We start from the raw sequence: 12882 nt of genomic DNA, 5'->3' as shown, positions 1-12882 counted from the left end.
CAAAAATGTACATTTTTTAAGTGTACCAGTAAAATTTAACAAAATAGGCCATACTCTGGGCCATAAAATAAAATTCAATAAATTTCAAAAGATTGAAAACATACAGAGTATATTTTCTGACAACAGATTTAAATTAGAAATGAATAATAGCCTGGGTGTGGTGGCTCACACCGATAATCCCAGCATTTTGGGAGGTTAAGGTGTGAAGATGGCTTGAGCCCAGGAGTTTGAGACCAGACTGAGCAACACAGAAAGACCCCATCTAATTTTTTAAAAAATAAATAATGAAACATCTTTATAAATTCAAAATATTTGAAAATTAAACAATATGCTTCTAAATAATCAATGGGTCAAAGGTGAAATCTCAATGGAAATTTTTAAATGTTTGAAAGGGAATGAAAATAAAGGTACAATTTGTGAAAATTTGTGGAATGCAGCTAAAGAATTAGAGATAAACTTATAGGTTTAAATGCTTACATAAAAAAGAAGAAAGATTTAAAATCAATGGTCTAATTTTTTACCTAAAGAAGCTAGAAAAAGAAGAGCAAACTGAATCCAAATTAAGTCGAAGGAAATGATTAATAAAGATAAAAGCAAATACTAAAGAAATGGAAAACATTAGTAGAAATTAACAAAACCAATATTTGCTTCTTTGAAACCATTAATAAACTTTTAAAACCTTTAGGAATTGTGGTCAAGGAACAAAGATTGAAATACAATTAACAATACCAGGAATAACAGAAGATGTAACTGCCTACTTCACAAACTAAAAACAATTAAAAAAGAAAAATACAAATAACCTTTTGCCAATAATCCCAACAATTTAGCTTACTTGGAAATAAACTATTCAAATACTCAACTTGTTAAAACAGACACATGAAGAAATAGAAAACCCAAATAGCCCTGTATCTATTAGAGAGATTAAATTTATTATTAAAAAATATTTCCACAAGGAAAATTACAGTCCCAGATGGCTTCACTAGTGAATTCTATGAAATATTTAAGGCATGAACCACCACACCCAGCCCTAACATAACCTTTTTATCACAACTAGACAGCATCACAAAAAATAAAAATCACAGAATAACCCTCATGAGCATAGATACAAAAATCTTTCACAAAATATTATCAAATAGCATTTAACAATGTATAAAAATAATAATAATAATGACCAAGTAGAGTTTACTACAAGAATGTAATATTGGTTTAATATTTTTAAATCATTTAGCATGTTTAGTATGTTTCTTCCCTCAGGGAGAAAAAGGCTAACCCATCAAGATAATATCCACTAATCACTAAGTATGAGATTTTATACATATATATGTATTGTGTGTGTGTGGGTGTGGGTGTGTGTGTGTGTGTAATCTAAATAGAAGGACAAAAAGTATTTCAGAAAATTCAATACACATTCAGAATTTTAAAGAAACTCAGCAAACTAAAAATAGAAAGGAAATTCTTCAATCTAATAAAGGGCATCAGTGAAAACCCCATAGCTAGTATCACACTGAATGGTAACATATTGAATGCTTTTCCCCTAAGATCAAGAATAAAATACGGATGTTAACTATTACTAGTTCCACTCAACATTGTACTAGAGGTCCTAGTCAGTGCAATCACGCAAGAAAAAGAAATAAAAGGCAGAAAGAATGGGAAGGAAGAAGTAAACTGACTGTATTCACAATCAACATGATTGTTTCCAGTAAATGCTAAAGAATCTACCAAAAACAAAACCCTACTTCAACTAATAATTTACAAAGACTGACAGACAAGATCAGTAGGCAAAAATCAATTGTATTCTTATATAATAGCAGAAAATAAATAAAAAGAAAAAATTTTTAAATTTATTTACAGTGACATCAAAAACATAAAATAGTTAGAAATTAATATGACATGCAAGGACTCTATACTCTTCAGAATACAAAAATACAAAAATATATTACTGACAGAAATGAAAGAAAGCCTAAATAGAGCAGTGCACCATGTTCATGGATTAAAAAAAATATTCTGTTAGAATGTTCTTAAGATAATCTATAGATACAAAGCAATTTTAATAAAAATCTCAAAAAAGTCACAGACAAATATTCTCTAAGACAGTTTGCTAAAAGTGAAACTGCTGGTCATAAGGTATGTTTATTCCTTTTAAAAAGTATTAACGGGTTGGGCACGGTGGCTCACACCTGTAATCCCAGCACTTTGGGAGGCCAAGGCAGGCAGATCACCTGAGGTTGGCAGTTCAAGACCAGCCTGACCAACATGGTGAAACCCCATCTCTACTAAAAGTAGAAAAATTAGACAGGCTGTGGTGGTGCGCTTCTGTAATCCCAGCTAGTTGGGAAGCTGAGGTGGGAGAATCTGTTAAACCTGGGAGGTGGAGGTTGCAGTGAGCCAAGATTGTGCCACTGCACTCCAACCTGGACAAGAGAGTGAGACCTTGTCTCAAAAAGAAAAAAAGTATTAATGGATACTGCCAAATTGATCTCCAAAGAGATTATGCCAGTTTATATACCACCAAAAGTGTATGTGTCTATTTTTCCATAAACTCATTGGCTCTGATAGTTGCATATTCTTTCATGTATGAAAAAATTGTAGTTCAACATACAACATCTCCGTGCACATCTTTCATTTACTTAAGACGTCTTTTGTTTGGTGAACTCTCTGGCATATCCTTGGTCATTTTTCTATAGGATTGTTCTTTTTTTTTTTTTTTTTTTTTTTTTTTGACAGAGTCTCACTTACTCTGTCACCCAGGCTGGAGTGCAGCGGTACAGTCTTGGCTTACTGCAATTTCTGCCTCCCAGGTTCAAGCGATTCTCATGCCTCAGCCTTCCAAATAGCTGGGATTACAGGCACCACCACACCCAGCTGTTTTTTGTATTTTTAGTAGAGACAGGGTTTCACCATGTTGGACAGGTTGGTCTCGAACTCCTTCCCTCAAGTGATCTGACTTCCTCGGCCTCCAAAAGTGCTGGGATTACAAGCATGAGCCACCACACCCAGCTAGGAGCATCCATCTTTTTATAAGAAATTTTTGCATTTAATATGTGGCTCCTTTTCCATCATATATAATAAAATATGCTGCCCAATATTTATTTTTTTGTTTTTTATCTCCTATGGTTTATGACATGCATATAAACCTTTGCATTTCTCCTTTGGAATTGTAGCATTTTCCTATATTTTCTTTTAGTATTATAACATTTTCAATTTTTAAATTGAAATCCTTGATCATCTAAAACTTATTGTGATGTACATGGAAAAGTTTTAACTTTTATTCTCCATGTCCATCCAATTAGTCCCATACCACTTATAAAATAATTTACCTTTTGTTCACAGGTTAGTAATGCTATATTTTATTTTCAAATCTATCGATTTTCTATTTATGTGTGACTTAAGTAATTGTAAGTATCAAAACTTTACATTATGTTTTAATATTTTCTTTTAAGTTTTCTTTCTGATTATTTTTGACTAGATACCAAAACTACTCAAATTGGGATGTTAAATTAGTAGACTGATTTAGGTAGATTGACCTTTTTTATATAATAGTCGATCTTTACATCAAAAAAGAATATATTCTTTGTTTATTCAAGTCAGTCATCTTCATTTCTTCATGAGCACTTTAAAGAGTCATATAAATTTGACATTTTGAGTTTATTTCTACATATTATATACATATATGTTTTATTTCCTGTGTTAATGGATTTTTCTTAATCACTTTTAAACAAGTTATTTCTTAATTATAGTAAAGCAATTTTATTTTTATATTAATTTTGTAACCTACCTTGAATAGTTTAACATTTTTTCAGACTCTTAAAGTTTGTAATAATTGATTATGTTTTTCATTTCTTTCCCTTTTCTTATTGCTTTGGTTACTATCTCCAGAATATTTATCCTGGAAATTTTGTCTTGTTCTTATTTTTAATAGGAGTGCTTCTTTGGCATGACTTTGGTTTTGAAGACACATGGCTAGACAGACTGTTAGAGAAGACAAACACATATATACTGACATAAATGTATCGTGTTTAGTAAATTTCCATCTGTGTAAACTTTACTGAGCTATTAATCTGAAATAAAATGTTAAATTATTGTAGTAGCTATGAAGAAGATAACCTAACTTTTTTTTCTTTTAACTTTTTAATATGACAATTATATTAATCTATTTTCTAATACTAAACTTACCTGTAAATTTTGAGCCATACTTGATCATTGTGAATTATTGTTTTGGGTTCTATTTACCAATATGCTATTCATATCAATAAGTACATCAATATTAGTGAAATTAGTCTGTAGCTCTTCTTTTTTATTATGCTGTGTCAAGGTTTGATATCAGTATTATTTTTTCTGGTTTTATAAAAAATAACTTTGAATTTTTTCTTCTTTCTCTATACTGTACTTTGGAACAGTTATAATAGCACAGTATTCTTGATTTTTTACATTTTCATTAGCATTCAATTGCAAAACCATGGGGAGAGTTTGGTACTCTTGGAGAGGTTACTTTTTAACAACTTTTTCAACATGTTTGTGCCTAATGTTTTATTCATAATTCCTGTATAATAAAAAATCAGTTTCAGTAATCTGTACTTTGTTTAGAAATAACTAATTACAGATCATTAAAATAAGAATATTGCCCAAAACACAGCCTGGGCGACAGAACAAGACTCTGTTTCAAAGAGAAAACAAAGAATACTACCTAAAACAATATCCAGGTTCAATGTTATTCCTATCAAACTACCAACATCATTTTTCACAGAAATAGAAAAAAAAATTCTAAACAAAACCGAAAAAGAGACTCAATAGCCAAAGCAATTCTAAGCAAAAAGAACAAAACTGGAGGCGTCAAATTATCCAACTTCAAACTATACTACAAGGCTACAGTAACCAAAAAAGCATGGTACTGGTACAAAAACAAACACACAGACAACTGAACAGGTTAGAAAACACAGAAATAAAGTCATACACCTACAACCACCTGATCTTCAACAATGTCAACAAAAACAAGCAATGGGGAAAGGACTCCCTTTTCAATAAATGGTGTTGGAATAGCTGGCTAGCTGCATGCAGAAGAATGAAATGGGACCCCTACCTTTCATCATATATGAAAATTAACTCCAGATAGGTTAAAGACTTAAATGTAAGACCTAACATTATAAAAAATCCTAGAAGAAAACTTGGCAAATACCCGCCAGGCATGGTGGCTCACGCCTGTAATCCCAGCACTTTGGGAGGCCGAGGCAGGTGGATCATGAGGTCAGGAGATCAAGACCATCCTGGCTAACACAGTGAAACCTCGTCTGTACTAAAAATACAAAAAATTAGCCGGGCTTCGTGGCATGTGCCTATAATCCTAGCTACTAGGGAGGCTGGGGCAGGAGAATCGCCTGAACCCAGGAGGTATAGCTTGCAGCGAGCCGAGATCGTGCCACTGCACTCTAGCCTGGGCGACAGAGCGAGACTCCATCTCAAAAAAAAAGAAAAAGAAAAAGAAAAAAAAGGAAGAAAACCTAGCAAATACCATTCCAGACATGAGCTTTGGCAGTGAATTTATGACTAAGTCCTCAAAAGCAACTGCAACAGAAACAAAAACTGACAAGTGAAATCTAATTAAACTAAAGAGCTTCTGCACAGCAAAAGAAACTATCAAGAGAGTAAACAGACAATCTACAGAATGGGAGAAAGTGTTTGCAAGTATGGATCCAACAAAGGTCTAATATCCAGAATCTATAATGAACTTAAATTATTCAACAAGCAAAAAACAAATAACCCCATTACAAAGGTAGGCAAAGGGCATGAGCAGATATTTCTCAAAAGAAGATACACAAGCAGCCAACAAACATGGAAAAATGCTCCACATTGCTAATCATCAGAAAGATGCAAATCAAAACCACAATGAGATACTATCTCACACCAATCAGAATGGCTATCATTAAAAAGACAAAAAAAAAAAAAAAAAACAGAATTGCAGAGAAAAGGGAAGGCTTATACACTGCTGGTAGGAATGTAAATTAGTTCAGCCATTGTGGAAAGCAGTTTGGAGATTTCACAAAGAACTTTAAAAACTACCGTTCAACTCAGTAATTCCACTAACGGATATATACCCAAGGGAATATAAACAAAAAGACACATGCACTCGTATGTTCATCACAGCACTATACACAATATCAAAGACACGAAATCAGCCTAGATGCCCATCAACGGTGGATTGGATAAAGAAAATGTGGTACATATACACCATGGAATACTACACAGTGATAACAAAGAACAAAATCATGTCCTTTGCAGCAACATGGATGCAGGTGGAGGCCATTATCCTAAGTGAATTAACAGAGGAACAGAAAACCAAGTACCACATATTCTCACTTATAAGTAGGAGCTAAACAGTACACATGGACATAAAGATGAGAAAACAGACAGTGGGGACTAATTGTGAGGGAAAGAAAAAAAGGGGTGAGGGTTGAAGAACTACCTTTTGGGTACTATGCTCACTACTTGGGTGATGGGATCATTCATACCCTAAACTTCAGCATTACACATATACCTGTGTCACAAATCTGTTCTTGTATTCCCAAACTAAAATAAAAGTTGAAAAAAAAATAATCCATTTCATTCAGGCTTTCTAATTTATTGACATATATTTATTTTAATCACCATTCAATCTTTTTTTTTTTTTTTTTTTTTTTTGGAGATGGAGTCTCGCTCTGTCACCCAGGCTGGAGTGCAGTGGCCGGATCTCAGCTCACTGCAAGCTCCGCCTCCCGGGTTTACGCCATTCTCCTGCCTCAGCCTCTCGAGTAGCTGGGACTACAGGCGCCCGCCACCTCGCCCGGCTATTTTTTTATATTTTTTAGTAGAGACGGGGTTTCACCGTGTTAGCCAGGATGGTCTCGATCTCCTGACCTCGTGATCCGCCCGTCTTGACCTCCCAAAGTGCTGGGATTACAGGCTTGAGCCACCACACCCGGCCTTAATTACCATTCAATTCTTTTAATTTTCTCCAAGTTAGTGATTGTTTCCATTTTTATTTCTTACCTTGTACACTTTAGGCTTTTTTTATTTTGCTTTTTAAAAGACAAAAAGCTGAATAAAATTCACAGTGATTTTTGTTTAAGAGAAATAACAAATGGAAAGGGAAAGCAACAGTAAAGTAGGAATAAGGGAAGGAAGAAGAAAAGGGAAAATGGTGAAGAGGAAGAAGATAAGGAGGCAGAGGAAAAAAAGAAAAACTAAGGGGAAAAGAGAGGAAAGAAAATAGTATAAAGGCAGAAAGGGTCCAAGATGACCTCTCTGGCCAAATGTGGGTCAATGTTGCCTAGACTGGTGCTACTCAAAGTAGCTCGTCTATGAACTGTTACTGGTCCTCAATGAGATAAGGAGCTTATGCCAACATGCAAGTCTATGTATTGTTTTGCTTCCTTCATCAGAAAAGCCTTGCTATGAAAAAATAATAATAATCTCAGTTGAACTAACAGTGTGCTTAGTGAACAGTGTGCTTATTGACATATTTGATTTACATTATCGTGTAGTTTCTGTCTTATCAGAGGCAGGTAACAGTTTGTGGATGCGCACCAACCAGCAGTAGCACCAAACTTGATCCTTCACCAACCAGGCCTCCAATGAACTGCATCTGTCCCTCATCTTATTGAGATTCTCCAGCTAGTTTCATAGCCTTACTCACTGTTTTAACCTTCTAGATTTTCGGTACTACAAGACATCTAGATGAGTAGTTTAACCCATATTCAAAAAAGTTCAACACACACAGGCAATCAGTAAATATTGATTGACTTAATAGTTGATGACTGAATGATCAAGGCTGATGTGTGTACAGCTTGCAGTTAATGAACTAAACAATTTATACTTGGCATAGGATCAATGACACTTGAAACTGGCAGACACTCTGCTTCCAAGTTATGTGCCCCAGTGCAAAGCTGTGTTACCCAGAGAAAACAGAACTGTTTTCTTCTCCCAATGGCATAGGTTTGCAGAGAGGGGCTACCTTTTTCTAATTTACTGAAAAACTCTATTAGGTTAGCAGCACCCCTGTGAGTCACTCAAATGCAAGGAATTTGACTGAAAATTAGCCTCAGTTATACAGCTGCTCAAACAATATTAAACTGATGCTGTATGTTCTAAATGATAGAAGGTAGAGCCATTCCAAAAATATGGCAAATTGGAATGACAGCTCCTTGACACAGGAATGTTCTTCACCTGGCTTTTTTTTCTCTCTTCATTTTTTTCAAACACTGATATAGTTCATCTGTCAAAGAAATGGGAGATTGTTTTTAACTACAATGTACATCTGTAATCAGCATAAAGGGTAGCTTTACATCTCCATTTAGACATCCTTTCCTTCAGGAAGTTTTCCTTGATCTTCCAAGTCTGGAGTCAGATGCTCTTCCTGTTTCCTGTGGTAGTAATCTTTATTTTCCATTCTGTAGCATTGAACACGACCCTGTAGTTAGCTACTGGCATTTCCATTTGCCAAAGCATATTATTCCCTACTGTATTTTGAATGCTTAGCATAGTGCCAGCACATGGCAGGAGGCAGGGCCGGGAAGTGAAGGAAGAACAGAAGCGAACAACCTGCAGCAAAGTATCACTTCTAGACATCAATTAAATGTGCTCCTCTTTGCAAAAGCCAGAGACAAAAGACCACCTAGGAGCAGATCTCTATCCAATAAAGGGCCTTCTGACTGCTCCTAGATAAAGACACACCCTAAGACATTGCAATGGACTTAGCAAAGTGCAACCTACCTCTGGACCAAGTTTTGTAAGCAATTCAGATAATTTCTAGGAGAAATGAGGGAAAACGTTGCTCCCTAAAATTCACAGGGACACCTTTCAGGGTAGCTCCGACAAAGGCCCATAGAGAGAAAAGTGCAACAAGACCACTAACAAAAAAATCACCTGGAGGAAATGGGGAATCTAGGCTCTAAACTTTGACTTAAAGAATGCTCAGAACTTCTCATAGACGCTCTTTTATTTCTCAATGCCTGCCTCAGCCTGCCAAGTAGCTGGGATTACAGGTGCCCACGACCACGCCCAGCTAATCTTTATATTTTTAGTAGAGATGGGGTTTCGTCATGTTGGACACGCTGGTCTTGAACTCCTGACCTCAGGTGATGCACCCACCTTGGTCTCCCAAAATGCTGGGATTACAGGCATGAGCCACACTGCACCTGGCCCCATATAAACTTTTCTTAATCATATTTCTGTCATTTGCTGGCTTTGTGATCCTATACAAGGTACTTTTTATCCTTGAAGCTCAGTGATCACTAAAGGAGGAATATTATTTGCTTCTCCAAGTAACTGGGAGACTTAAGTGTGTTTCTAAAAGAGAAAAAGGCAGATACCCAGTAAGTACTTAAAAAATACGCCAACATTTCCAATACACATACAGACACACACACACACACACACACACACGTCACAGGAACAGGATGCAGTTTGGTCTACAACAAAAGTTTGCTGTATACAGAAAAGTAACTGGATCCCTGCCATTTTTTATTTACTCATAGAGGGAGTCAAGAAGAATGATTATTTTCCTAATAGCCAGCACTATCTAGGGGCAAATCTGCCAAGAAGAAAGTTTATTTTTATCACTTTCCTTTAAACTTTCTCCCTCCACTCCACTGTCAGTTCCCTGGGGGAATCAACTAGTGCCTCGTTTACCAACAACTTTGTTCTCAATGGACTATCATAATCCCAGATAATTTGTTAGCTCAGTGGTGCTCAAACAGCACCACTCCATCATGCAGCAATTCAGGAAGGCTGTTGTCCTTTAAAGGGATCTTAGGTTACACTAAACAGGCCAGGAAAACAGCAGTCATTTGGCTGGGTTTAGATAAAAGTGACTGCAAATGTGGCTTTACAGTCGTATCACTGCAAAGGCTGTCAACTGAAAACGGGCAAAAGACACTTGTGTTTTACTGTGCAACACTAGGAAATATTTAAGATTGCAAGGACGACTCCCCAAGAGGTCTTCTTAATGAGCTAGGGGCTTTCCCTAGAGCCCCTCAAATCGGATCGATTTGTTCGGCCCATTTTTAAGACCAGCCCTGGCTGATTCTGAAAAATCAAGACATGCGTGGAGGGCCCCAAGAGTTCTCTGAAATCCTCAGCTGGACGGTTCGCAGCAGGATAAGTGCCAAGAGGCTCCTCCCATCAATCTTGAAGGCTGGGATCCATCCAAAACTGCTCCAGGAATCCTGATGGGTTCCAAGGAATACTTCCCAGGGAATTACTAAGAGGCCTTACCAGTGGGGCGCCTGTCCTTTCAAAGGGACCCACAGGAGGTCAGGGCTGCAGTGGAGGTTCAGGTCTATCCTGGCTCAAGGTTCCCCAGGGAGAAGGAGAGGATGGATACCCAGTATTTACTGAGAGAGTAAGAAAGATAGCCTGTACATCATGGATGAACCTTGAAAATATTTTGCTAGGTAAAAGAAGCAGTCACAAAGGACCACATATTGTATACTTCCATTTATATGAAATGTCCAAAATAGGCAAATCCATACAGACAGGGCAGCAGGTTAGGGAGAAATGGGGAGTTACTGCTAATAGGTACAGGATTTCTTTTGGGGGTGCTAAAATATTATAAAATTGTGGATTTACTCTACTCTGTGAAAACACTAAAAATCGTTGAACTGTACACTTTAAATGGGTTGAGAGGTATATGAATTATATCTCAATAAAGCTGTTTAAAAAACAAGTAAACAAAACTATCCTGAAGTTTACCTTATAATAGTGAAGCACTTGAGTTCAGAGGAATCCAAGTTACTCTTCTGAAAAACCAAATATCCACATGCTGCTCATTCATTCATTTATTCCTTCACTCATTTAAATTTACCAGTGCGTTCTCCACATGCAGACTGGACCACGCTGTCAGAAACAGAACACCAGGTCCTTCATTGCATCCAGCTTAAAGCCTGTTTGCTGGATTTCAATAGGGCCCATCACCTACTGCAAGTATTATAAAAACTACCCTCCCTGTCCCTCAGTAGAGGAAGGGCCCCAAGGCCTTTAACAGGGGAGTTTCAGGAAAATCCATTTTCATTTCTGCTCTCCTCTCCACAGCCACCAAAGACTTACACCCATCTTTCTCTTGTTCCTGCCCCCACTCCCACCCCCTTCAGTTGCTGTCAACAGAGGACTCTCCAGAACTTGCAGAAGTAATGCGGCTCTCAGCAGCAGCTCCAGAAGCAATGCTTGGGGGAAAATCCTGGCCCGTGTGAGAGCTGCATACAAGCTTCATGTGGACACTTTCCGTAAGGGCAGGTCCAAAACCCTCCCGGTCCTTAGCAGAGCAACCCTGAGCCACAGAGGACGCAGGAACCCAGCACCAAGATCTGAGCGCCTGTGGTCCTGGACCTGCCCGCGGCCTCCAGGCTCTGCCCTGGGACTGAGGCCACTGTAAAGGCTCCGTGTGCCAAAGCCCAGCTGCCCCGATGCCTATCCGCCCAGGCGCTATGTAAAAGGAGGCTTGAGGGGACACGGGGTGCGGGGGGTGTCAGAGAGATAAAAGGGAGCAAGTGAGAGGTCGGCAAGCTAAAGCGGAGAGGATTCTCCAACATTACAACCTGGAGGTGCCTCTCTCAAAACTGCAACCTCCTGGCTTCTGGCACCAAAGCAAAACGCACGAAGCATCCCAGCTTCCCGGCGCAGAGAGGTGGAGGAGCGCCTACCGTCGCCATCCTCCATCATCGCGCTCTGCCTAGCTGTTTCCCTTTGCGTCCAGCGCCTGGTCCTCAGCTACCCAAATCTGTAGAAGTGCCAACAGGTGACTGGGTGAGTTTCATCCCCTGTGATCTCCATCAGCAGCTCTCCCAAGCTAGCACAAACACAAGCTAAATAAAAACTGCGTGTTCTTTATGAACACACAGCCCTTCAAGACGGATCCCACCCAAATTACCGCCTTTGTTAAGTCCCTTCTTATATGGAAATGCTGGAACCGCCACTGTCCCGCAGCCAAACGCAGCTTCTTCCCGCCACATGCTCACGTCACCCAAACACTAGGAAAAGCTTCCCGGAGCAGCACATGGTATTTCCAATACTTCCGCGCTCTCATCACCCAATGCCTCTAATCTCCCTGCACCGTGAGCCCCGCGAAAAGGCATCCAGGTGCACCCGTCCCATCCCATCCCATTCCAAAGGTCCCCAGGCCATCCTGGGCGCGCGCGTGAAAAGAAAGTCCATGGAACTGCATTGCATCTGCAGGTGGCTCGCTGTCTCCCCTTTTCCTTGTTCATGAATGGACTTCGAAGCCGAGCCGAAAAAGAGCAGAGAAAGACGAACTGACCTGTGCTGGGCAAGGTTCCAGCCCAGGTCGGGAGCTCTCCGCGGCTATGGAAGATCGAAGCTCCGCCGCGAGTTGGTCCTTGGCGGCGCACCGCCCTTGCTGTCTTCCCTCAGAGTACCCTTTTTTAATTAGCCTCTCTCTCTCTCTCCCTCCCTCTCCTTCTCCCGCTGCGCTCCACTCCCAGCCTCCTGGAGCTGCCTCCGCCTCTCCAGCTGGGCGCCCAGGATCAGATAAGAAGAAAGGAAGGCCCGCCGGCAGCCAATTATAGAGCGGAGGGTGGCCGCGGGGGCGGGAGGTGGGGAGGTGGGAGGCAGGCCTAAACCCATAACGCCCCCCACGTTCTCGCCTCCTCCTCTCCCCCATCCCCGCCCTACCAGAGATGTGGAGAAGCCAGCCCGTGCCGCCCGCGCGCTCGCCTACCCCGAACCTGGCGGTACCCCCAGGTGCGCGCCGCAGCCGGCTGTGGCGCGCCGAGAGCGAACCGGGATTTTTCCCTTCCACTGGGGCAGAAGCTAGTGCAAGCTCCCAAACCAAGCCCCTTGGTTGCTTTGGGAGGTCTCGAGTCCTCCTATTTTCAGGTGCTCTGTGCCAACTTCCCC

General features: G+C 39.7%; 1 protein-coding gene across 1 annotated transcript in view; it reads right to left on the bottom strand.

Annotated features, from left to right (window-relative positions):
- COL14A1 (collagen type XIV alpha 1 chain) overlaps positions 1-12485 on the bottom strand; it is a 250092-nt gene extending 237607 nt beyond the window's left edge. Inside the window, exon 1 of the mRNA XM_023223077.1 lies at positions 12284-12485. The gene's annotated coding sequence lies outside the window, so the exon portion shown is untranslated. The remainder of the gene's footprint in view (positions 1-12283) is intronic.
- Between the last annotated feature and the right edge of the window lie 397 nt (positions 12486-12882).

Source organism: Piliocolobus tephrosceles, chromosome 7, assembly GCF_002776525.5.
Source record: "Piliocolobus tephrosceles isolate RC106 chromosome 7, ASM277652v3, whole genome shotgun sequence".
Taxonomy (NCBI): Eukaryota; Metazoa; Chordata; class Mammalia; order Primates; family Cercopithecidae; genus Piliocolobus; species Piliocolobus tephrosceles.
This window is presented reverse-complemented; position numbering and strand designations above follow the sequence as displayed.